Genomic DNA, 26,337 nt, shown 5'->3' with positions numbered 1-26,337 from the left:
CATGGTGTGCACAGATGCAACAAACATAGGACACTACACCTCCCAACATGACCACTACATTATTATTAGGTTCTTTTACTTTATTTGTGAGTATTTTCCTTCAATTCCTTTCAACCTAACCAATATAAGAACATATTGTCAATTGGCCACTATACACTAATTATATTAACTTTTATTCAAGAACAATTCTACCCGTGGAGAAATCACCACATTAGGTAAGTTCTCGACCGGTACCTTTGCCGTCCTGCAGATATGAGTCATCCAAATGTAGAAGACTATTGGATCCTGTAGAGCGCACGATTTATAAAGTTGTCGGATGTATTTGCTTAAGTGGGGTTGGCACCTGACTAGATGGCCGGATGACCAGACACCCAATGATGTTCTTCCTTTATCCGTTCATCCATTTCTTAACCTTGACATGAAGCAGTCTCTGTGACCACATACCATACTGGACTGAACTCCTTGGGAGTCATCATGTGGTGATACCAAGGTGAAGGTGTGAGCCCCAAAGGGCCCCCGTTCTACTTTTCTGAGGGAGGAGAGCAAAACTGTAGCTCTCCCATACATTTCCACAATATCCATCCTCCATCTGCCTTCATGTTTGGATTCCCCAAGAATCTTTGTAGAGTATACTGTATTTTTATTCTGCTAAGACAATTTCTAAACCGTAGAGGAGCCCCAGGATCTTCTCATATGGTCCTGCAGTGTTATAAAAGATACACACTTTTCTGCTAAAACATAACAACTACTAGGAGGTCATTTGGACATTGTGGGCAGTATAGTCATTTTTGATTGCATTATAAATATACTGGAGGGCATGTGCAATGCACAGTCTGCTGCACGGTGGAAAAACAACTTTGGCCTAGCCGTGCGTGTGCCTTGATTTGCACAATTGGTAGAAATAGATTTCCACCAAGGCCAATGAGTTCATGGAGCAAGGCGTCAGCATTTGAGGGGTGGATTTGAGTGGGGTGAATGTGTTCCTAGTAAAATATATGGTGTAGCTGCACTAATGTGCCTTGTTCTGTGGAGGTCATTGTAATGCCATGAAGAGGTGGAAAGGATGCATTTTAATGGTGTTCTTTGCTGTGTGGACTACATACACTCTGTAAAAGGTCTTAAAACGGTCTTCAAAAAGGTGTTTACGCCACCGCAGAGTTAGCGATGTTTCAGTCTCATCCTATATTTTAACAAGACCCGTTTTCTGCCTCGATGCTGCGCTTTTTACTCCGAGCAATGTAATAAAAAAGTTCAACATATAAAAAGTTGCCACATGTAAAACAACCACCCTGAATGTCCCCTCACGCTCATGATTAATGTAAGCCAGAAATAAGGCTGAACCAAGGAGTATTTTAGGTCAAAAAACATTGGTTTATTGAAAGCAGCTGGATCTAAAGGGGCAACAAGTTGAATTTTAAGGTGCCAGTACATCTCCGGAGATCTTTCTGCCTCTCCACACACATAAGCGCACTGCTAGGTTGCAGAGGTGTGTCCTGCCAGCTGAGAGTATGTGTATACCTTGAAGCATGCTAGCAGGAACAACCAGGTGCGCCAGCGGAAACATAGTCTGCTTTGCGTTGCACAATCAGTTTAATTCGTAAATGACCTTCATTGCATATATATATGAAAATAAATAAAAAGGAATAGGGCGCCAAAATAGCGTAATATTAAGATAATAACAAATTTATATTAATTCATATGTGCCACAAATGGATCAAATGTTCAATCACCATAGTCCATACAGATCCCAATCTCATAGCACCTCAGGAGATAGGACAGTAGATGTGCAAAACAGGGAAATAAAACAGAGACCTTTGTGCTCACACCATGCACCGATCCCATATGTGAATTAACGTACCAGAAATAAATTTTTATAGCTTATCTGAAGTAGTTCTGAAGTCCGTGTATATTCAGTGTCACTTGTAGACATGGAACATCAGAAGATAAAAACCCTATAGTGTAGTATTTTAAATACAAAATTTATTGCACACGCCAACAATATGCATTGCACTCACATGGCATAAAAAGGGGATAAGCTTATATGTATTGCTGCATATGGAGTTCTGGTGACAATGTATTGAAAATGCTCCAAATAAGAAATCCCAAATATAGAACACCTCAACGCGTTTCATCTGTCGGAAAACCCAGACTTCATCAGGGGGAAATGACAGACGAAACATGTTGAGGTATTCTATATTTGGGATTTCTTATTTGGAACATTTGAGGGGTCGATTTGATCCATCTGTGGCACATATGAATTGATATAAATTTGTTAAATATTACACTATTTTGGCGCCCTATTCCTTTTCATTTATTTTCAGAAATATTCCAGAATCACCATCTGGCATTGGGAATTGGCAACCGCCTCTGCACATTGGCGAGTGTTTTATGAACTTTGGACTTTTTGGACATTCACTAATATAGAGTTACGTGCCAATTTATATCTTTTTTGTATATATATATATATATATATATATATATATATATATATATATATATAATCGTTGCCTAATATAAATGATTTAACATGCTCCTAAATTCAACTTTTCTTTTCTTTAAACCCTGTAAAAACACGCCAGTCTCTCTCCGAGCTGGAAAGTACATTACACAACCTTCACGGCACTGTAATAGCGGCGCTGAGTGTTGTTATTGTAAAATCTTTTATATATATAAAAGCCAATACATTTTACAGCAGTATTTAACGTCATTTAGAAAATTACCTTTACGTTATGTTTTTGTTAGTGTTTTAGTAATGACAGTAATTATTATACAGCTTTTAATATACTTACAGCCACGAAGCAATAAATTCTCCTGATGCAAGTACCATAGGGAATGCACTCTGCGTTCTCAAACAAACAAATCTTAAAAGGAAATTAGACTAAAACTACTGCCATATAAAAGCTATGCAACAATCTTGAATACATATTTGAAAAAAAAAATCTATAGTTAAATGGAACTTTATGTATTTTAATTAGGATTAGTATTTTGCGTGGAGAAAATTGCCCTCCAGAAAGTGGCTCTAAAATTATTTTAGGTAACATTTTCATGTACAGGTGGAGTCACATTTGATGATGTAATTGGCTATTAGGTATAATAGGCACAATGGTCATACGGTCGCCTGAAAATGGACTACACTCTAAAGTTGGTGCATGCTCCATGTTGTTGCACAAGGCATTGTTCACTGCCCCTTTTTCGTGGCTTTACTAAATCTCTATATTTCACTGAGGATTCTTGTCTACATATGGCTTCTAACAGCTTGAGCTCAGACAACTTTTATTACTTTGAAACAGGAAAGAGCAGTTGCCTGTGCCCACCTCTTTCGCTTGATTAATATCTCTATGAAGCCTCTTGGCAATGCATGTTTGGGGCAGGTAGTTCTGTAAGTGTGAGCAGTAATATGAAACAGGCAGCCCCCCCATCTCCTTGAGCTCCCACACTCCACTCTCCCCAGTGGATGCAGGGGTGTAGAGTGGGGCCACGGTACCCAGAGCAACAATATGCATCCAAACCTCCACACATGCCCTTTACATGCCCCTCAGATCTCCCCACATGCCATGATACGATATACATGCCCCTTGCATGCCCCTCAGTCCTCTGCACATGCTCGGGGCAGGTAGTTCTGTAGTGTGAGCAGTCTTACGAGCCCAGCAGGGCTGCCATCAGAAATTGTGGGTCCCAGAAAAAATGAAACAGGCAGCCCCCCCCCTCCTTGAGCACCCTCACTCCACCCTCTCCGGTGGATGCAAAGGTGTAGAGTGGGGCCACTGCACCCGGAGCAACAATATGCATCCAAACCTCCACACATGCCCTGTACATGCCCCTCAGATCTTCCCACATGCCATCATGCCATGATACGATGCACATGCCCTTTGCATGCCCCTCAGACCTCTGCACATACCCTTTACATGCCCCTCAGACCTCTGCCCATGCCACATAGACCTCCCCACATGTCCTACATGCCCTTTACCAGAGAAAGGAAGGATGAACACAGCACAGAGGAACGAAAGGTAGAGATATATATCCTGTATATGGCCCTGACTGTGGGAAAGGTTTTACTAGTGTTAGCACCAATCCAAAGACTACATTTGTACAAGGAAAGTATCCTGATGAACACCCTGTGAGTTTCCGGTACAGGGGGCATTTTCAAAATAGCCCTACCAGACCTGGTAAAAAAATAATGCATAACCACATATTATAAAAACACCCCTCCCATGTGCCCACTTAACATTTATCACCCCATATCACTTACTTATCTTCCAAAGCTGATGGAGGCAGCCGGATGGTAAGAAGCCATGTAGAGAGGAGGAGGGGAAGTAGTAGGAGAGGGAATGACTGGGATGGGAGAAGAGGGCTGGAGGATGAGAGATAGAAGGAAAGGGCAGGATTAGAAAGGGAGGCAGCACATTGGTGGCTGGTCCTGGGGAAGAGGATCCAGCCACCAATCGTACAGTAATTACGTGGCCTGACCTCTTTAGGACAGGGTTGGCCCCTGTAATTCCACAAAGCCCCTGCTACATTTTAAAACTGGGGCCCCACTCAGATGACCTCAACAGATTATTGAAAGTAAAAAAGAAAATAAAAGCTGACCTCGGACGGTGGGCTTCCTGGTCAGTTCAGGGCTCCACACATTGGTACTTCCTGTACCCCCCTGATGGCAGCCCTGGTGGCCAGTTCTTAGATAACGTTGCAAGGGCTACGGTAAGCAATAATAAAGTCAGACACCAATAAGTAGCGTGTAAAAGGACCAATGTTCCCTTATAATGGTGTTTTGCATTGAATATGTTATTTTTACCTGCTATATTTAGCTTGTGTTCGTCTTGTCCATCTTTGACCATTCTTTCCACAGGACCCGTTTTATTTTTGTCCTATGGGGATCTGTGAATTACCTGGCAGGTGCCTCAAAGCACGTTCCTGACAGGTGGTTCAAGCGATTTCTATATCGCCCTCTTCTCTTGCTTTTGATAAAGTCAAATGAGCTGCCTCACAGATGTGTTTTTGACTTGTGGCTAAAACACGGCATCAGTGTATATCCCTCCTCTCTGACACCTGTCCCGGATCAGAAATGTGATTCTCAGATGTATTATTCAGTGTTTTGAAGTGAGTCCCTCAAATCTCTTCCAGCCCTTTGATTTATTCCTTATGTCTTGGCAGTCCACCTACAATCCTTGTTGCCTGATCTCTCTCCTGTTGTCAGATCCATCTGCCTGTTGTCTGATTAGCTGTTTTGATGTCTGATATTATTAATGCAGATATTCTATTCTGCGTTACTATTTGGTTGGCCTTTTATGCAGCTACTTAATCCCCATTGGTCTGTGCTTTTTCCTGTTACCAGACCTCTGCAGAGAACAGTGGTTATGACTTTCCTAAGCCTAGTGAACAGTTTGATTTGCTAATACCCTGATGTGATTATGTTTTTGTCTTGTTTTATTTTGTAGTTTGCATTCTGGAGTTGGAGTTTTATCTGAGAAGGTTCTTAGACTGTAGACTTCTCAACACAACAACAGGCCCTTAAATGAAGACTTTTATAACTGCCACAAGGAATTATGTTTAATAATGGAAGTATAACTTTGTAATATCTGCTAACAGAGCCACGTAAAAGAGGTAAACATATTTTTTTTTCCTTCATCCTATTGATGTTTACGATTAAGTCAACTATGCCTCCACATATTGTGTCAGGATGATAATTGTCGTTAGTAGTTGTTGTTTTTGGTGAAATATCATAATATAAACCTGGTCCAAATTTTTTTTTCACCTGGTAATGTCACATGACCCAGCTCTTCCACCGGCGGCTTGCCCGTGCCCGTTGCAAACCGCTGACCATGTGAAAAAGAACCAGGTTGGCAGGAGAGCGTGGCAGACTCTCCTTGCTCCTGCCAAGCTGGTGCTTTTCATAGAGCAGAGGTGGGCACCCACCAGATGGCGGGGACACCTCTCTCCATAACCAAATCTTCTACTCAGTTCTTACAACTAAAAAGTGTCGGCAAAAGGATGATACAGAATATAGTTAGCAAGATACATCATTATTGTAATATTATAGCATCTACAGTGTTTGCTCTACTTTATAGTTTTTTAAAAAATAATTGTGCGCTTTTCATGGTGGGATATTACATGATTAAGGAACGTTATAGCTTTTCTGTTTGGGGTCTTTTTTGTACATATGTATTTATTTCATTTGCTTATTACTATTTCTTACTAAACAAGCAATTCTGGTTCTCTTAGGAGATGTCATTTAAATAGCAATCATTTTAGAAAACCTTATTTATTCAACAGTTGTTCCTGTTAGACTCATACATATGGTTGTTCTTGATGCGTTATATGGTTGCATGGTGGAAAACATATTACCGTCTTTCAGCTGCATTCTGTATATACAACATAATATATTATTTGTAGAGATGTTCTAGTTTTAGATTTTGGTTTTGGATCTGGATTAACTTTGTGTGTTGGTTTTGGCAAAACCGCCCTTGCGTGTTTTGGTTTTGGTTTTGGATCCCAATTGTTCATTTGCAGTCAATTTTGACCACCTCACAGGTCACAATATTATTTTCATACACTTTCAAACAAAGACTGCATATTTAGAAGACCAAGCCTGCCAGACCTATTATTTGTATTTCAGCAATGACAATTAGCAATGGAGCTCTCCTCTTTGTATGTTACCTATATAACACAGTACAATGTGACTGCAGATTTAGAAGACCAAGCATGCCAGACCTATTATTTGTATTTCAGCAATGACAATTAGCAATGGAGCTCTCCTCTTTGTGTGTTACCTATATAACACAGTACAATTTGGCTGCAGATTTAGAAGACCAAGCCTGCCAGACCTATTATTTCTATTTCAGCAATGACAATTAGTAATGGAGCAATGGAGCTCTCCTGAATGTCATTGGAGACTTTGAAGAACACTGCTACCCCTCCTCCTTCTTTTCTACCTATGACGCTGCCCAACTCCACTAGAGACTGCCAAGAACTGTGCTACCCTTACTGTGTCCCTTTGTAAAATGGCGCTGGATCGTCGTGGAGGGTGGTACTTATAGAATCCAAAACTTCCGAGACCCGACGACGTAACAATAACGTTTTGCCTCGTTTTAAATTCCGAGGGTGCGCGAAAGTACCGAGCCGGCTCCGCTTGGTACTCGGATCTGCTAAGTTCGGGTGTGTTCGGTTCTTGAGGAACCGAGCCTGTGCAATTATTTGCAGGAATGGTTTTGTTTAGAAAATAAAACAAAGTTTTGATGCTTTTTCTGTATGAGATGTATTGTGTAAAACACTGTAAGCGATTGTGTGCCTGTCAAGAATTAGTTGGATCAGAGAAATGCTCTACATAATTCAACAGAAAATACTAACCCAATAATCCACACTTAATCGTATCAGAAATGGACAAATGTGCTTTGGTTTAGGAGAATCTATGACATTCTGAACGGTACAAGTGTATAAATAAATTTATATCGCATAGGAAAAATAAAAACTGTTTATAGCAAAAAATAAAACCCTTAAATTTTGATAATCCTCTATGGCTAAGGAGGGATATTTGTCTAAACTTGAAGGCAATTTATGTGTGTTGAATTACCTTTAAAATAAATGACAAAACACAACTGTTGCTGGCTAAAACTCACAGAGTAGGCTATTTGTCTTGCCTGGCCATCAGCAGAAATAGAATTCAATTATTGTCTTCATGGAATCTTGTGGACGCTATCCCAGGGATCCTGTTTCAGTGAGACAATGTGCTGTATTAGAGAAGCCGCCTGCAGTTCTCATCCGCTAGACATTCATTTCACTTCATAATTTTCTATTGCATTAAAACACTGACCTGCAACGTTTCTAGGTTCTAAGCTTGCTCATTATATATTAAGGAGTATAATATAATATAAGGAGTTCTCCACCTTTACACAACTGTTTGCATTAAATATTATGCCCAACCAACTATTTTTGTAAATATAGTAAAATATAAGTAACTATCATAGGAGACTCACTGATTGTCTGTGTCCTGCATGCTTGCTAGTGAGCAGTAGCATTGTTTATGAGGCTGCCAGGAAGACTAACCCGCTCACTGCCGCATCTTAATATACCAGAATATGATGAGTGGTGGAGTGCGCAGCACGGTGGCTCAGTGGTTAGCACTTCTGCCTTACAGCACTGGGGTCATGAGTTCAATTCCCGACCATGGCCTTATCTGTGAGGATTTTTTATGTTCTCCCCATGTTTGCGTGGGTTTCCTCCGGGTGCTCCGGTTTCCTCCCACACTCCAAAAACATACTGGTAGGTTAATTGGCTGCTAACAAATTGACCCTAGTCTGTGTGTCTGTCTGTCTGTCTGTGTCTGTGTATATATTAGGGAATTTAGACTGTAAGCCCCAATGGGGCAGGGACTGATCTGAGTGAGTTCTCTGTACAGCGCTACGGAATTAGTGGCGCTATATAAATAAATGGTGATGATGATTACGATGATGTGCGTGAGCGACTTCCAAGCATGTAGTTTGGTGGCTGGATACAACAAAAGACACCAAAGAAATACATGTCTTTTCAAATGCGTTTGTCACCCAGTCACCAATTCACACACAAGAAATGCAGCCTTTTACATTCTCAAAAGCAGACTGCAATGTTCCCCCATTACAGCGCATAACTGGGAATGGAACCACAAAACCTAAAGTGTTACGTTTCTCCTGTTGTTCTTCTCTACTTTTCATGTGGCCGATGGATGCAAACAAATTAAAGCCATAAAGACGCGCTAAGATCATAATCAAATCAAAAGTCCACTTTGGCCATTAACGTTCAACATTGCGTATATGTGACACATTGTTTGGTTCAGGGATGTGTGTAACCAATCCAGCCATCAAAACCAGGCTAGCCAGCCCCCCATCACCCAGACCACACCCGTTTAGCAGTGCCCACACCCAAATCCTAGAGACCTTGCCTCTTATGACCTTTGTAAATCCGAACTGTATGCTGTATTGAGAGACAATTAGGCAGTTGTCACAGTAAACAGAATTGGGTGGCACAAAATAAAATGATGGATTTAACCAATTTGTTCAACTGAGTATATGTCTTTTATAAAGTACTATATATACTATACTCTATATGTATATACAGATGTTTATTGTAGCTCATATTTGCCAACTTCTTGTATTTGGCTTCTGGGAGCTGCCAGGGGGAGGTGGACGTGCGGGGGGGCGGTGACCCGAAAATTGCGTCATTTTGGACCCACCGCCGTGATGTAATGACGCATCAGTTTGCGTCATTTTACAGTGGGGGGACGGGGCCAAATGCCGTGATTCCCAGAGAGTTGCGGCATTTTGGACCTAATTCTGCCCACTTCACTAGAAAGTGGGCAGATGCGGGAGATTGCCATACACTCCCTGGAGTCCGGGAGACCCATCCGGAATCCGGGAGTCTCCCGAACATTCCGGGAGAGTTGGCAAGTATGTTGTAGCTTGACCACCATTTAGTTTTTGCCCCAGACAGCAGAACAACCTGATTAATCCTTGTATTGTATCAAATCACACAACTTTGTTCACATACTTAGAACACCTTAAAATGTTTCAAAACATTAGAAACAGTTTAGGAAAGAAAAGTGGTAGTAACCGTACTTACAGGCAGTCATTCTTCAATAAAGTACTAGATAACTACAATTAGCAAACAGTAGCTTAAAAAAAACAATTCCAATTGGTAGATGTTTTATATACAATGGCTGTAAATCAGATATGGTTGTGTCTTCATCATATTTATAGCTGAAAAGGATATTTTTATATAATTTTAATTCTCTGCTACTGATAGGAGTAGTGTACATAAGAATGAGGCAGGAGCTTTAGAAACAGAGTGGCTTCCTTAAGGTTATGTAGTGTATTGTATAATAATGACATAAATGGTGTATTAGTTATCATTTATTTCCCAAAGTGGTACAACGCTATTACCAACAGAGATATTTAAACATGTCACTTCAGAAACCAGGTATTTATTTTCTATTGTTTGCCTTTCTCTAACCTTATCCAGACACAATATTAATGGCCTTTCTGTGCTGTTGCTGGGCAACCACTAAACACACTTAATTAAAGCAAAACGTAAAATATATATTTACTGCTTTATAGCGCTCTGGTTCATTTGATGTCACTTTGCCCTTATGTTATCAGGGGTGTCATGACTAAGTTATTATTCCGTATTTATTGTTATTATCTAGGATGTGGCACAGTGGTTAGCACTGCTGCCTCACAGCACGGGGGACATGCGTTCTATTCCGACCAGGACACTGTCCCTGTGCAGTTTGTATGTTCTCCCTGTTTTTCAGTGGGTTTTCCTCCTACTGGTATGTTAATTGGCTTTTCTTAAAATTGTCTCTACTGTATGTGTGTGTATTCGTTTATGTGGTAGAGATCTTTGATTGTAAGCTAGGCTAGGGCTGAAGTGAAAAATGTAAGAAATGCCTATACAACACTGTATAAAAAGTCCATTGTATACACAAAATATAATGCTAATTAAATACTAATTAATACAAATTGAATGGATGCATACTACATTCTACTACACAGCAGAAAGACCCTTTCAACTTACTATTAGAACGCATTTCTCCCAATATTCCTCATTAGAGAATCAGGCCCAATCATACTGCAACACTAAGGGCTAGATTTACTAAGCTGCGGGTTTGAAAAAGTGGGGATGTTGCCTATAGCAACCAATCAGATTCTAGCTTTCATTTATTTAGTACCTTCTACAAAATGACAGCTAGAATCTGATTGGTTGCTATAGGGAACATCCCCACTTTTTCAAACCCGCAGTTTAGTAAATCTAGTCCTAATCCTTTTAACACCCTACAACCAACCCACTCCCACCCTTTTGATCCACCCAAACCATCCCCCATTCATGCCTCTCTCATTAGGGACCCTTTAAAACTGCCAGAAATTGGGATTGCCCCAGAAAATTGTGACTCTTTGGCAGGTACCCTATTAAAAAGCAATTTATTATTTGCTTGTGATTCTACCTCATAAACTTTCCTTCTTGTCATCAAGAGGTCAGCGTGCGGCCATTTTGTTATGGTGGTCAGCTGAGGATTATTAACTAACATCGCTCAAAGATGCAAAACGGCACTATGCACATAGCAACCAGTCAGTAGCTTTTGTCTTCCTAGTACAAGCTTGACAATGAAAGTCAAAGAACGACTGGTTGCTATGATTTTAGAATACAATAGTGACTTAAGCAAATAACTATCATTGTCAGGAGTTCCAGAATGCATTTATGTGCCTGTATGTCTGGCTCCAGAGGAGCCGTTTCTGATGATTAGTGAGCAGAATGGTTATCACCAGCTCTTGCTGTCCTCTTTCTATCTTCTGAAAAAGCCCTAGGTCTTGCATTGATCCAATCTGTCCAGGGGTGTCTGAATAGTACTTATATCGCTCACTGTCTGACATTATCCCTACCTACATGCGTAGCTGCATGTTACAGAAAATACACACAATTCTCTCTCTGATAGACTGCATAGCACATATGACCAATGTAGACTGTCCTGGTATCAATTGCGTATCCATGGAAACAAACATGGCAGAAACTGCTGGTAAAAGTCAGGAGCGCAGAAGAGATGAAAGGGAGTGGAAAAGAGAGCAATAGTAGTGACACAGAGAGAGCCCGCAAGGAAATAGAGTGTGATGGAGATTCACAAAGCTGACATTTACCCAGAGACCCTTTCTCTGCTTCCCATAGCACAGTGTCACCGCTGTCACATCCAATACTGCCAGCTCCCCTAGATACACAGGGGCAATTTCACATCATTTAAATGCAACATCCTCTAAGTGTCCAACATGAGACTTTCCTTGGTTTCAAGCAGATTAAGAATGAGCTATGCATTCAGGCATGTGAATCAGGAAATGTCAGTGCTAACCGTGCAGACAGAAAATCCCACAGTACATCTGATTAAGCCCTGAGTTTTTATTTTATTTTATCTTGTATACCTCTGTGGTAAGCATTCTTCATAGTAACCTGGGTCTGAACAACGTTCACTACTAAGTGCTTGTTAACTGCATATCCCATGACATGCAGCATCATGTGTGATATTATGTCATAAGTATCATGTGTGATATTATGTCATAAGTATCATGTGTGATATTATGTCATAAGTATCATGTGTGATATCATGTCATAGGTATCATGTGTGATATTATGTCATAGGTATCATGTGTGATATCATGTCATAAGTATCATGTGTGATATTATGTCATAGGTATCATGTGTGATATCATGTCATAAGTATCATGTGTGATATTATGTCATAAGTATCATGTGTGATATTATGTCATAAGTATCATGTGTGATATTATGTCATAAGTATCATGTGTGATATTATGTCATCAGTATCATGTGTGATATTATGTCATAAGTATCATGTGTGATATTATGTCATAAGTATCTTGTGTGATATTATGTCATCAGTATCATGTGTGATATTATGTCATAAGTATTATGTGTGATATTATGTCATCAGTATCATATGTGATATTATGTCATAAGTATCATGTGTGATATTATGTCATAAGTATCATGTGTGATATTATGTCATCAGTATCATGTTTGATATTATGTCATTAGTATCATGTGTGATATTATGTCATAAGTATCATGTGTGATATTATGTCATCAGTATCATGTGTGATATTATGTCATAAGTATCATGTGTGATATTAGGTCATAAGTATCATGTGTGATATTATGTCATCAGTATCATGTGTGATATTATGTCATCAGTATCATGTGTGATATTATGTCATAAGTATCATGTGTGATATTATGTCATAAGTATCATGTGTGATATTATGTCATAAGTATCATGTGTGATATTATGTCATAAGTATCATGTGTGATATTATGTCATCAGTATCATGTGTGATATTATGTCATCAGTATCATGTGTGATATTATGTTATAAGTATCAGGTGTGATATTATGTCATAAGTATCATGTGTGATATTATGTCATCAGTATCATGTGTGATATTATGTCATCAGTATCATGTGTGATATTATGTTATAAGTATCATGTGTGATATTATGTTATAAGTATCATGTGTGATATTATGTCATCAATATCATGTGTGATATTATGTCATCAGTATCATGTGTGATATTATGTCATCAATATCATGTGTGATATTATGTTATAAGTATCATGTGTGATATTATGTTATAGGTATCATGTGTGATATTATTTCATCAATATCATGTGTGATATTATGTCATCAGTATCATGTGCGATATTATGTCATAGGTATCATGTGTGATATTATGTCATAAGTATCATGTGCGATATTATGTCATAAGTATCATGTGTGATATTATGTTATAAGTATCATGTGCGATATTATGTCATAGGTATCATGTGTGATATTATGTCATAAGTATCATGTGCGATATTATGTCATAAGTATCATGTGTGATATTATGTCATAGGTATCATGTGCGATATTATGTCATAGTTATCATGTGGGATATTATGTCATAAGTATCATGTGTGATATTATGTCATAAGTATCATGTGTGATATTATGTCATAAGTATCATGTGTGATATTATGTCATAAGTATCATGTGTGATATTATGTCATAAGTATCATGTGTGATATTATGTCATAGGTATCATGTGTGATATTATGTCATAGGTATCATGTGTGATATTATGTCATAGGTATCATGTGTGATATAATGTCATAGGTATCATGTGTGATATTATGTCATAGGTATCATGTGTGATATTATGCCATACGTATCCTGTGCGATATTCTGCCATAATTATCGTGCGCGATATTCTGCATTAATTATCATGTGCAATGTTATGCCGTAAAGCCTTTATGGCTACGGATGCATTGGGGCAATGTCGCTCATCAAAATCCAGACATCTAAGGCTGCAGATGCATTACTTATAATATTACGACCAAACTCTTTTTGTGATATAATTGCAGTCAGCAGTATTTGGAATCAGTATAGTTGTATGAGTGATACATACATAAGTGATGTTAACAATTGTATAATACCCAAGGGATGTTAATACAGGCACAAAGTCCTGTAAATAACATCTGTTTAAACAGAAAGTCATGATTTTGTCACTTGAAATCTGTAATAGTGTCGCCATCTGTTCATTTTTCATGACTATCTTTATGTATCATAAGGAGTAGCGTTGATTACCCATATATCATAAAGGTAGTTATCACAGTCCTCCAAACCCTGTATAAAAGCTACTAGTGACTTCTTCTGTCATTCCAATGCCCACAATAACGTGCAATAATCCACATTTATCCTTGAACTACAACTGAGCACATGTTGTCATATATCAACTCATGAAAAAAAAGCGAAATGTACCACTGTCTCTTATGTGGTCATTCAGTCCTGTTCTGATCTTCAAATGATCAAGGATAGTGACTGTGCTGACACAATTTCCTGTGTCTATGATTGTCGTTTGTCCTTGTTTATTTAATATCTTCTCAGAGCAAACATTCTATTGTGAAGAAGAGAGGAAATTATTTAACATAGTAACTCCACAACATGCTACAATCACCTCTACACTGTATAATATTGTGGTTTCAGAGTATTAAGTGTTTATGCTACAAATAATATATTGTATTTCGAATAGCAGTGGACCTCTGTATTATGAATTACTGTTGGGTCCTATATAGTCCAATCTATCACTTGTGGCATTAGTGGCAGTTCAGAGTCAGCATTTGAATATAAGTTGTGGTTATAAATTCCATACATCTGGCTCGCTACCTTGATAATGGTTATTACACTCACATAACAGGGTGAAAATGTTATGCTACTGTATATGTTATGTAATGTTTTGTATTATATACAGTATTGTATCTCAAATGACCTTTAGGGCAAATGTGTTTTCCTGTTAAACAACGAGCTAATTAATTAATACAGGTTTGTGTAAATCGTTGCTTTAGTACAGTTGATTGTTAGTATAGTATTTGCTTGGACAGTTTGAGGGATTTCAAAATACTCATACGGAGACCAGACCCTTTAATGTATCTTTTTCATGAGAAAAGGACAAATATAGGCACTTTTAAATGGATTTATCAATACTGGGTCACTCTGGCTTTAGTTTTATCTCAGCGTCCCCTTTAAATAAGTTTGACAACTAGCTCCAAGATGTAGAAGGGGGGTTAATTGAGATTTGCTGAAAACTACAATCTGTGCAACTTTCTTGGACGCTTAAACTTAAACAGCCTCGGGAGCCCTGAGACATATTGATCACAATTACATGATCTTGCCGAGCTCGATTCGGATGACTCAATTGCTTTATGTTTCAGGGCATACGAAGCACAGCGAGATACAAGGAAGCTGACTTTCGTTTTGCAGTAACATTATGAAGAAAGAGATTTTTACATTATGTTACTGTTTGTTTCCCTTTGATTTATTGCAAGCTTTGTGTCATGGAAACATTTTTTGGAATAATGTGAAGAATTGATAGCTGCAACACGGCTGTTGAGCCAAACCTGTTTGGCTACGTTTACTGATGTTCAGCCAGAAAGTCAAGTAAAATCAATTCTAAAAAGCATGATTCTATTAATTGGGGAAAGGGGTTATTTTTTTTATATCAGACCCTTCTTTAAACCAAAAGTACCAATCAATTCATTATCAAAATGATACCTGACATCTTAATGGTCTCATAACATTACAGAACTGACAATGTTAACCAGCCGTAACCAGTCATTACAGAATCCATATATACGAATATCCTTCACCAGGATTACAGACAGTTATTTCTGGATGTTAATTGTTTGTTTTAATATAAAGATATTTGCAGTCTAGTTCTTAAAAAACTACTTATAAAACATAACTTTCACATATGGTAAAAACTGAGCAAGTACCATATAGAATTTATAGTGGTATGAGTGATACATAGATAAGTGAATTGATACTCTCAAAAATGGCTCAGCCCCAACAGTGAAGCAACAGGTATCCCATCTGTACAACCACATTAGGACCTAAAACCCATGGGAGACACAACTATGTTATTTATCCTTTAAATGGCTTTAAAGCTACCTCTATCTCAGTTTTTATGCCAGCAAGAGTACCAGAGGTAAAGGGGACTTTCTAAATTGTGTGTGATGATGTCAATACACAGTGCTCTGCTTCATAACTATGTCTGAGAATTCATAACTAACAAGTCTTCTCTATCTGCTAATAAGCGTTATGCTGGTACTCTGGGCTGAAAACGACATGGAGGGCAACAGGAAGTTAAAATAAGGGCCAAAAAAGAGAGTAAATAGACAGGAGACAAGGGGCGGGCATTACAGTGACAGACAGGAGATAATATGAGTTAGTCAGGAGACAAGGGGCGGGCATTACAGTGACAGACAGGAGATAATATGAGTTAGTCAGGAGACAAGGGGCGGGCATTACAGTGACAGACAGGAGATAATATGAGTTAGTCAGGAAACAAGGGGCGGGCATTACAGTGACAGACAGGAGATAATATGAGTTAGTCAGGAGACAAGGGGCGGGCATTACAGTGACAGACAGGAGATAATATGAGTTAGTCAGGAGACAAGGGGCAGGCAATACAGTGACAGACAGGAGATAATATGAGTTGGTCAGGAGACAAGGGGCGGGCATTACAGTGACAGACAGGAGATAATATGAGTTAGTCAGGAGACAAGGGGCAGGCAATACAGTGACAGACAGGAGATAATATGAGTTGGTCAGGAGACAAGGGGCGGGCACTAGAGTGGAAGATAGGAGATAATATGTGACAGACAGGAGACAAGGGGAAGGCATTAAAGTGACAGACTGGAGATGATATAGGGTAGACAGGAGACAGGCATACGTATACTTGGTGTGAAGGTCACACTGTACTTGGTGTGGAGGTCATATGTATACTTGGTGTGGAGGTCATGCGTATACTTGTTGTGGTAGTCATACTTATACTTGGTCTAGAAGTCATGGTATACTTGATATGGAAGTCATAGTATTCTTGGTGTGGAAGTCACAGTATACTTGTTGTGGAAGTCATAGTATACTTGATGTGAAAATCATACGTATACTTGGTGTGATGGTCATAATTATACTTTGGGTGGTGGTCATCGTATATTTGGTGTGGAGGTCATACGTATACTTGTTGTGGTGGTCATAGTTATACCTGATGTGGAGTTCATACGTATACTTGTTGTGGAGGATTACATATACTTGGTGTGGTGGTCATATCTATGCTTGGCGTGGAGGTCATAGTATATTTGGTGTGAAGGTCATAGTTTATTTGGTGTGAAGGTCATACTTATACTGGGTGTGGAGGTCATATGTATACTTGGTGTGGAGGTCGTATGTATGCTTGGTGTGGATGTCATGGTGTACTTGGTGTGGAGGTTATTTAACATAGTAACCTAACATAAGTATAAACTCCACTCCAAGTATACTATGACCTCCACACCTAGTATACTATGACCTCAACACCAGGTATACTATGACCTCCACACCAAGTATATGTATGATCTCCACACCAAGTATATGTATGATCTCCACACCAAGTATACGATGACCACCACACAAAGTATAATTATGACCATCACACCATTATACCTGGTATGTATGCTTGGTGTAAAAGTCAAAGTATACTTGGTGTGGTGGTCATCGTATACTTGTTGTGGAGGTCATACGTATACTTGGTGTGGAGGTCATACATGTACTTGGTGTAGTGGTCATATCTATACTTGATGTTTAGGTCTTAGTATATGTGGTGTGGAGGTCATACTTATACTGGGTGTTGAGGTCATACGTATACTTGGTGTGGAGGTCGTACGTATACTTGGTGTGGAGGTTGTATGTATACCTGATGTGGAGGCCATAGTATACTAGGTGTGGAGGTCATAGTATACTTGGTGTGGAGGTCATACGCATACTTGGAGTGGAGGCCATACATATACTTGGTGTGGAGTTTATACGTATATTGGTGTGGAGGTCATAGTATTCTTGGTGTGGAAGTCACAGTATATTTGTTGTGGATGTCATAATATACTTTATGTGAAGGTCATACTTATATTTGGTGTGATGGTCATAATTATACTTTGTGTGGTGGCCATCGTATACTTGGTGTGGAGATCATACATATACTTGGTGTGGAGATCATACATATACTTGGTGTGGAGGTCATAGTATATCTGGTGTGGAGGTCATAGTATACTAGGTGTGGAGGTCATAGTATACTTGGAGTGGAGTTTATACGTATATTTGATGTGGAGGTCATTGTATACTTGGTGTGGAGGTCATATGTATACTTGGTGTAGAAGTCATAGTATACTTGATGTGGAAGTCATTGTATTCTTGGTGTGGAAGTCACAGTATACTTGTTGTGGAAGTATAGTATACTTGATGTGAAGGTCATACTTATACTTTGTGTGGTGGTCATCGTATACTTGGTGTGGAGGTCATACGTATACTTGTTGTGGAGGTATACATATACTTGGTGTGGAGATCATATGTATTCTTGGTGTGGTGGTCATAGTTATACCTGGTGTGGAGGTCATACGTATACTTGTTGTGGAGGTCTTACATTTACTTGGTGTGGAGGTCATACGTGCCCTTTTTGTGGAGGTCATACATATACTTGGTGTGGTGGTCATATCTATGCTTGGTGTGGAGGTCATAGTATATTTGGTGTGAAGGTCATATCTATGCTTGGTGTGAATGTCATAGTTTATTTTGTGTGAAGGTCATACTTATACTGGCTGTGGAGGTCATACATATACTTGGTGTGGAGTTCGTACGTATGCTTGGTGTGGAGGTCATGGTGTACTTGGTTTGAAGGTCATACGTATACTTTTTGTGGAGGTCATACATATACTTGGTGTGGTGGTCATATCTATACTTGGCGTTTAGGTGATAGTATATTTGGTGTGGAGGTCATACTTATACTGGGTGTTGAGGTCATACGTATACTTGAAGCTGAAAACACAGAAAATATCTTCTTTGCCTCCTCCTGAAATTGCCCATCGAGTTCCAATTCTCCCACATCTCAAGAATAACTTTAAACGAAAGAAAATAGCAATCACAACATAAAGCCTCTACAAAAAGGAAAACACGTTTTAATTTTTGGACACATTTTAAGAATTCAGCAACGTGCCAGAGGGAAACATATATCAAAGCTGTACAAGAGCTGTCATGAAAGGTCACACTTTGTAGCTTTGAGTATGACAGACTCCGGGGGGAAATCCAACAAAGTATTATTTTAAAGTAGAGTTTGTGGATTTGCAGAATAACTTTCTGGCTGAGTTAGTTGGGTTTATTTCAGTATTGAAGAGCGAAATGAACTGTGCAGGGCATGGAACATCATTTTGAAGAAAGAGAAGAACAAGAAGGGCACCAAGGTAAGTGACCGTACCACGTCACATTCCACAAATGACTCTTTGTCCAACAGAACTAATACTTCAATGTCCATTAAATTATCTGTTTGGACCAATTAAGTAATTTCTATACAGCAGTCCATGATTGTAGCATAGCCACAGCTAAAATACTGATTACTGTAGTCTAAGCTAAAGCAAACCATAGACGATGAATAGGGCCCACATCATTTTTAAAAGAAGACACTAATGAGACACAAACTTTGCTCAGTGCATAAAATGATCCAAATAAAATAATTATATTGTTCTCATATGTGATAATCCCGTCAATGACTTGTGGGTGTGGCCTAGTGGTAACGTTTGAGTATAAGATCATTGTGGGTTTAGCATGGCATCTTTTGTAGTTTTGTGCGTCAAGAGGGTCTGAAAATATTGTACTGAGTAGGCAGATGGGTGAACTGTACAGAATACATAATAAATATAAATGTAGAATGTGCTTTCCCTCTATTAGACAAATTTAAGGCAATGATTTCATGAGGCTAGAGTGCGTTTAAAATGAAAAGTATATTAACCATTTTAAACTTAAATTAATGAATTAATAACTCCTGCGTCACCTGATTTTACTTTACAGATTTTGGTAATGCTGACTTGGGGCTAGATTTACTAAACTGCGGGTTGTTGCTATAGCAACCCATCAGATTCTAGCTTTCATTTATTTAGTGCTTTCTACAAAATGACAGCTAGAATCTGATTGGTTGCTATAGGCAACATCCCCACTTTTTCAAACCCGCAGCTTAGTAAATCTAGCCCTTGGGCTTGTCTATCCCTTTTGAGGTCTTGTTATTATATTCGTGCCTGTACTGTTTAACTTTACCTCGGTCCCTATTCCAGACAAATGAACTGAGATCTGACCTGGTGTCCCAATAGACGCCGTGTGCAACAACGCCACAGATCTTTGACTATGAAGGATTTTCTAAAAAGACAGGGACTGAATAGACACGAGAATATGACATTAAGACAAGTTTGAAAGGTTAAGAACGGTGAGCTGTACTGATCTGCCTTTTCAATTTATATGTCTGGATTGGAAAAATGTCAATTCCTATCTTCCACTTCAATACAAAATAAAGCAGGAGCTCACGTTTTAATTGGTGCAGGGCATTCTGGGTAACACCTGAGGCTGTCTTTAAAACTGATAGCTAAAAAGTCATGACCGCTTCAAAGGGAGAGAGAGCATCTGATTAATCATACTCCTGCTGTGTGTCTTCATTACTTCAGAGGTATGCTGTATAAAATATTATTGATCGGGACAAGGGAATAGGGTCTTGTTGTGTCTCTGGTCCAGTTGGTGTAATACTCTAATGAGCAGCTCAAAATCTTTTTAGACTTTATAGCCTTATAGCTTTATTGCCAGATATTACCATTCAGCGGGAGCAGATATCGAGCAGGCTCTTTTACGAAAAACAGTGTTCTTAATAGTTTTTCTCTTTGCATATTTCTGAGAACATCAGCTTCACTGGTAAAACAGTAGGAGACCCCAACCTGCAGAGCAAATACATCAATACCGTACTTCTGAGTATTTCCACTTACTAACAAGTTCCGCTTTTTTCCCCCTAATCAATGCCCTCTTCAACTTCAAAGTAGTTTCACCTCCTAAAATCAAAATTATTCCATTACCAGTGATTTTTTTTTTTTCCTTCTCCATCCCTCTGTCTTGCTGAATAAAACCATTTATTAGTTTCTGAATAAAAATGAGAGTTGCAGATTTCTCCCTAGGGTGCCGAAGTCATTTCATCATTTCAAATGACTGCAGCGACAGGACTTATATTATAAAGTTGACTTAAAAGTTCACTTCTCTTGCTTTCTACTGAGCTTCTGCAGGGCCATATTTAAGTTTGATGCTGCTCTTGGCAAATGTAATTTGGGCCTAAATTAAGAAATGTGCAATCTACGGTACATATTTATATCGCCGAGTTCTGCTTGAGGGGCTGTAACGTAGGATTTATTTATTTATAAAGTATTTCACCAGGAAGAAATATGTTGACAGTGACTCTTTTTCCAGTAAGCCCTGGATATTTATTTTATGCGCGCTTTATTGTATTCCATTTTAATCGCATATTATGTGTCCAGTTTATTAGCCAATCAGATCAATTGACCGTCAACAGCATAGTAATCAGATCATCACAGTTGGCTAAGTGGTTAGCACATCTGCCTCACAGCACTGGGGTCATGAGTTCAATTCCCAACCATGGCCATATCTGTGAGGAGTTTGTATGTTCTCCCTGTGTTTGCGTGGGTTTCCTCTGGGTGCTCCGGTTTCCTCCCACACTTCAAAAACATACTGGTAGGTTAATTGGTTGCTATCAAATTGACCCTAGTCTCTCTCTATCTGTGTGTGTGTGTGTATGTTAGGACATTTAGATTGTAAGCTCCAATGGGGCAGGGACGGATGTGAATGAGTTCTCTGTACAGCGCTGCGGAATTAGTGGCGCTATATATAAATAAATGATGATGATGATAGAGTGATTTGTAAATGAGTGTACTGATCTTGTGGGAGGCAGATGAGTAATGTGATAGGGGCAGTGCCATAATGACAGCTATATATATATATATATTTATATATATATTTATGACACAGGGGAAGTGGGAAATAGTTCCACTCTTTCTCCCTTGGTAAGCTAACTGGGACATTGTCTGCTCAATATTCTATGGACCTGGTTTCAGCTTGGACTAATGCAATCCCGGTAGCTAAGTTCCTTCCTTTCTAAGGCAAAAGAGTTATATCAAACATGATATGTTTCGACACTTTGATCATTGTAGACCACTCTTGTGTGTGGCCCCATCATGCCAGATACAACAGTCGGATACAATTTTAACCAAAAGGGTAGAAAATTGGCTAGACCCATGTCCCTTTTTGGTGCATGGTTCTTGTGATGTCGTAAGCCAATCAGAAAGTAGAGAGTCCAACCTGGCCATTCACTCACTTGGTCTGTTGACTAAACTTATTTGTGTAGTTAAGTAAAAGTATAAGTGTGGGCATTCGCTAAACAAACTGTACTGGATGGAATGTGGCCAGATTCAATCACAATATAATAATCTGTCCTCTCTATGGTCATGGATTGTCAATTACAGGGCTAGATTTATCGGACCTTATAAAAAGGAAAAATGGAGATGATGCACATAGCAACCAATCAGAGTCCAGCTATTATTCTCTAGCATGTACTAGATAAATGGTAGCTAGAATCTGATAGGTTGCTATAGACAACATCTCCGTTTTTCCTTATTAGAACGCTTGCTAAATATACCCCTTAACTCGAAAAACCCTTAGCTGGAATTTGCTTGGGATAAGCTTTTGGGGCTCGACCTTGGAGTATTAGTTTTCAATTAAGAGCAGAAAGAACTATATATTATTATCTTATTGTATCGCTTTTATTACTGTGTGAATTTGACCAAGACCCAAATCTGTATAGAAAATTTGCCATTTATATTAGTCTCTGCCTCAATGGAGCTTATAATCTAAATACCCTAACACATGCACATGAAGAAATACACAAGGATTACTTGTAACCTACCAGTATGTAGTGTGCTAATATGGGAGGACATACAAACTCCACACAGCTAAGGCCCTTGTCAGGTTCCGCTCTGTTCTGTGCTGCAGGTGATTCGTACATGGCGTGTACTGAACAGGTAGGTTAAGTGACAAGCTCAGGTTGTACTACAGCCAAATACATAAATAATACCCTTTCCTTAACAAAATAGTTTTAGCGCTTTGCAGATCAGAGGATTAAACTGTAATTTTTAGCCAGTGAAACAATCCTTCAGATCAGAAATAAATCAGCTGATACTGACAGGAAAGAAGAGAGGTAATAGTGCATTTTATATGGTTTGTGGTTCAGCGCCAATGAAATTTTAACATGGATATAAAATAAATGGATCAGAAAATAAAATGCAACGGAGAAAATGAAGCCCAGCAAAAAATGTGTGTCATACAAGGTGAAATTTGTAAGGAATGAGATATAGTAATTGGTCGCCCTGACATAACAGAAACTCTGTGCGGACACTTGTCCTACAGGCACAGCCTTTGACTCTCTGACTGATTTGGTACTACAAGTCTCAGAATGCCCTGCTGCATGGCTAGTTGGCACATATATTCACAACAGCTTGAGATCTTGAGTTGCCTCTCTCAGTGGCGGAACTACCACTGGTGCAGCAGATTCTACCTCCATGGGGAACTAGCGAGTTGTGGGCCCCGGTTACCTCCTCCCTGCTTCCCTGCATCGGGGCCCACAGCTCACTAGTTACACCTCTGGCCTCTCTGTCTTAAAGGGAACAGACTAAAAATAGATAGTAGTACCTAGTTCTGGCAAATGCTCCATTGGTGTCCTAGGTGCCCACTCCCTCTGGCATTATGCCACACCCACACCACCAGCTGATCACTCACATAGAGGAGGAGCAGCCAGGGGACCCACAGGTACGAAGCTGCTGGCGCTCACTGTGGGGGCACCCCAGGAAAAATAACACTAAACAAGTGATATTTTGTCTCCTATATAGTGTTTCAAGAGCTCCCCAAAACCATGGAGGCCAAGGAAGCTGTCTAGGTTCACCTTATGGTAACAATGGCTCTGCTAGTACCATTCACTGACAATTTAGACTGTAAGCTCCAATGGGGCAGGGACTGATGGGAGTGAGTTCTCTGTACAGCGCTGCGGAATTAGTGGCGCTATATGAATAACTGATGATGATGATGATGAATTATTTAGAAGTTACAGGACCTTGCTTGAACTAGAGATAGTTAAGACTGTTGGAAAGAGTTTCGTTCTATGTGCATCCGACTTCACAAAGACCTGGAAGTCATGAGTTATTTTGCAAAGTGAGTGGTGCTGTGTTTTACATGATATTACTGTACAGGGAACATGTTTAAACTGAAATAATTTAAGCAATTAGATTACCCTGCAAAATACTCCTTGTGCAGATGTACTGTATATCTTTTATACAATTAGATAGTCCCTTGCAGGCACGGAATTATGCAGTACAATAATTTTTGACTGATAAAGTAGGGAAACAAAAGATTGTTGCAGCTTCACAGTTCCTAAGGTTTGTTTCAATTAGCTTTAATTTAATGGAAAACAGTCAGAGAGACAAACAAGCTATGGTTCAATAACTGGCTGGACCTGGATCCCAATACTTTGTTTACAACACAATTATCAGATGGACCTAAAGTAGCAATCTCCCCACTGTGTTCACAATATGAAGTCATTTTGTACCAGCGCGGTTTTAAATGCCTGGTGAGACGAAAATCCAAACAAAAACATCTGTCTTATTTTTAATTTATCATTACATTATATTTTAATATGTTTTCAGATTTTGCAAACAGGCCTTCCAGCTTTTTGTTAAAACTATTATGCACTGAGATGGAACTGTGCGCTTATTAGATTTTTATCCTGTGTTTAAATTGCTTAAAACACAGAAGAGACCTTTTTGCGCCGACAAGAGACTGCCCCTCTCTTCAAAGAGACCGTTTATTCTTATCATTTATATGGGTCCATCATGACTTTTATATCAAAAGTATGGAAATTAATCACAAATCACAAAAACTGTTGACTATTTAGAGTCAAACAAATTTAAAGATCCAAGGAAGCATGCTGGGAGATCCTGTCAAACAAGTCTAGTTGAGTAACTAAAGTCATAGCTCAATCATGGAACAGTCACGGATCCGTCAATATAACTTAGATTTTTAGCAAGACGATTGACACAGTATCCCACAATAAGATAATTTACAAACTGAACAGTCTTGGTTTAACTCACACATCGTGGTACAGATAAAGGTTTGGCTAAAGAACCAGGGACAGAGTGTTGCAGTTAGTGGTGTAAGCTCAGTGGTAACCAGGGAAGAACCTCAGGGATCAGTCCTATGTCCTGTTATATTTAATGTATTGATTAGTGATATTACTTGTGGTCTAGAAGGGAAGGCATGTCATTTTGCAGATGATGCAACTGGACTGATACCACAGAGGGAGTAAGGTAAATGCCTACTGATGTAGATACAATAGAAGACTGAGTTCTTACATTTAACATAGCAAAATGTAAAATAATGCATATGGGACACAAAATAATTGAAAGCTGAAAACAGAATAAATGATGATGCAATTGGGCTACAGTTGCAATTACCAACTACCTTGAGCCAGAAAGTAGCACACTGCACAAAGCTAGGGACTAGTGCTGTACCTGCAATTACCAACTGCCCAGAGCCAGGGACTAGTGCTGTACCTGTAATTACCAACTGTCCAGAGCCAGGGATTAGCGCTGTACCTGCAATTATCAACTGCCCAAGCCAGGGACTAGTGCTGTACCTGCAATTACCAACTGCCCAGAACCAGGGACTAGTGCTGTACCTGCAATTACCAACTGCCCAGAACCAGGGACTAGTGCTGTACCTGCAATTACCAATTGCCCAGAACCAGGGACTAGTGCTGTACCTGCAATTACCAACTGCCCAGAACCAGGGACTAGTGCTGTACCTGCAATTACCAATTGCCCAGAGCCAGGAACTAGTGCTGTACCTGCAATTACCAACTGTCCAGGAACCAATACTACATTTTGCCAATTTTGAGAATGTAACACAGAAGTCTATGGGAGCAATGTCAAAGCAATATTTCCTATGGGAGTGCTGGGGTAAATGTGATAGAGGTCCTAGCATTGTCACAGGTTTTAAATAGTTAAAAATGCATAAATATGTCGCTACATATTATCTTGGATATGGATTGGATCTGATTCAATCCGAGGATATGATTAAAAAAAAGGTTAACAAAAATTCCTCTCAACTTACCTTTGCATCAGGATGCCACAGACATACCAGGCCTTCAGAATAGAATCCCATACTTGTCTTCTCCATCCCGTTCTCCTTTTACTTTTGCTTTCTTCCTTCTTTTGCTTTTATTTTCAGTGTGTACTTTCTTCTGTTTTATATCCTCTGCTCTTTTGTTTCTTTCTACAATGCTATTTCCAATGCATACTAAGAGATTCTGAGAAGAGAGA

General features: G+C 39.2%; 1 protein-coding gene and 1 long non-coding RNA gene across 7 annotated transcripts in view; both read left to right on the top strand.

Annotated features, from left to right (window-relative positions):
* Window positions 1–26,337, top strand: part of ELFN1 (extracellular leucine rich repeat and fibronectin type III domain containing 1) — a 434,833-nt gene that overhangs the window by 247,556 nt on the left and 160,940 nt on the right. For 3 of the 5 annotated variants that reach the window (XM_075179564.1, XM_075179563.1, XM_075179567.1), the window contains exon 4: window positions 5,436–5,601. The exons of the other annotated variants lie outside the window; for them this stretch is intronic. The gene's annotated coding sequence lies outside the window, so the exon portion shown is untranslated. The remainder of the gene's footprint in view (window positions 1–5,435; window positions 5,602–26,337) is intronic. 5 annotated transcript variants of the gene reach the window in all.
* Window positions 16,574–19,813, top strand: LOC142097590 (uncharacterized). 2 transcript variants are annotated; one of them, XR_012678213.1, is made up of 3 exons: window positions 16,574–17,287; window positions 17,619–18,701; window positions 18,750–19,813. It is a non-coding gene; the product is annotated as an uncharacterized LOC142097590 (long non-coding RNA). The 2 variants fall into 2 exon arrangements; XR_012678212.1 differs by having other exon boundaries at window positions 16,574–17,311.

This window comes from Mixophyes fleayi, chromosome 7, assembly GCF_038048845.1.
Source record: "Mixophyes fleayi isolate aMixFle1 chromosome 7, aMixFle1.hap1, whole genome shotgun sequence".
In the NCBI taxonomy this organism is placed as follows: domain Eukaryota; kingdom Metazoa; phylum Chordata; class Amphibia; order Anura; family Limnodynastidae; genus Mixophyes; species Mixophyes fleayi.
Note: the sequence above shows the minus strand (reverse complement) of the source record. Positions and strands in the feature narration are given on the sequence as shown.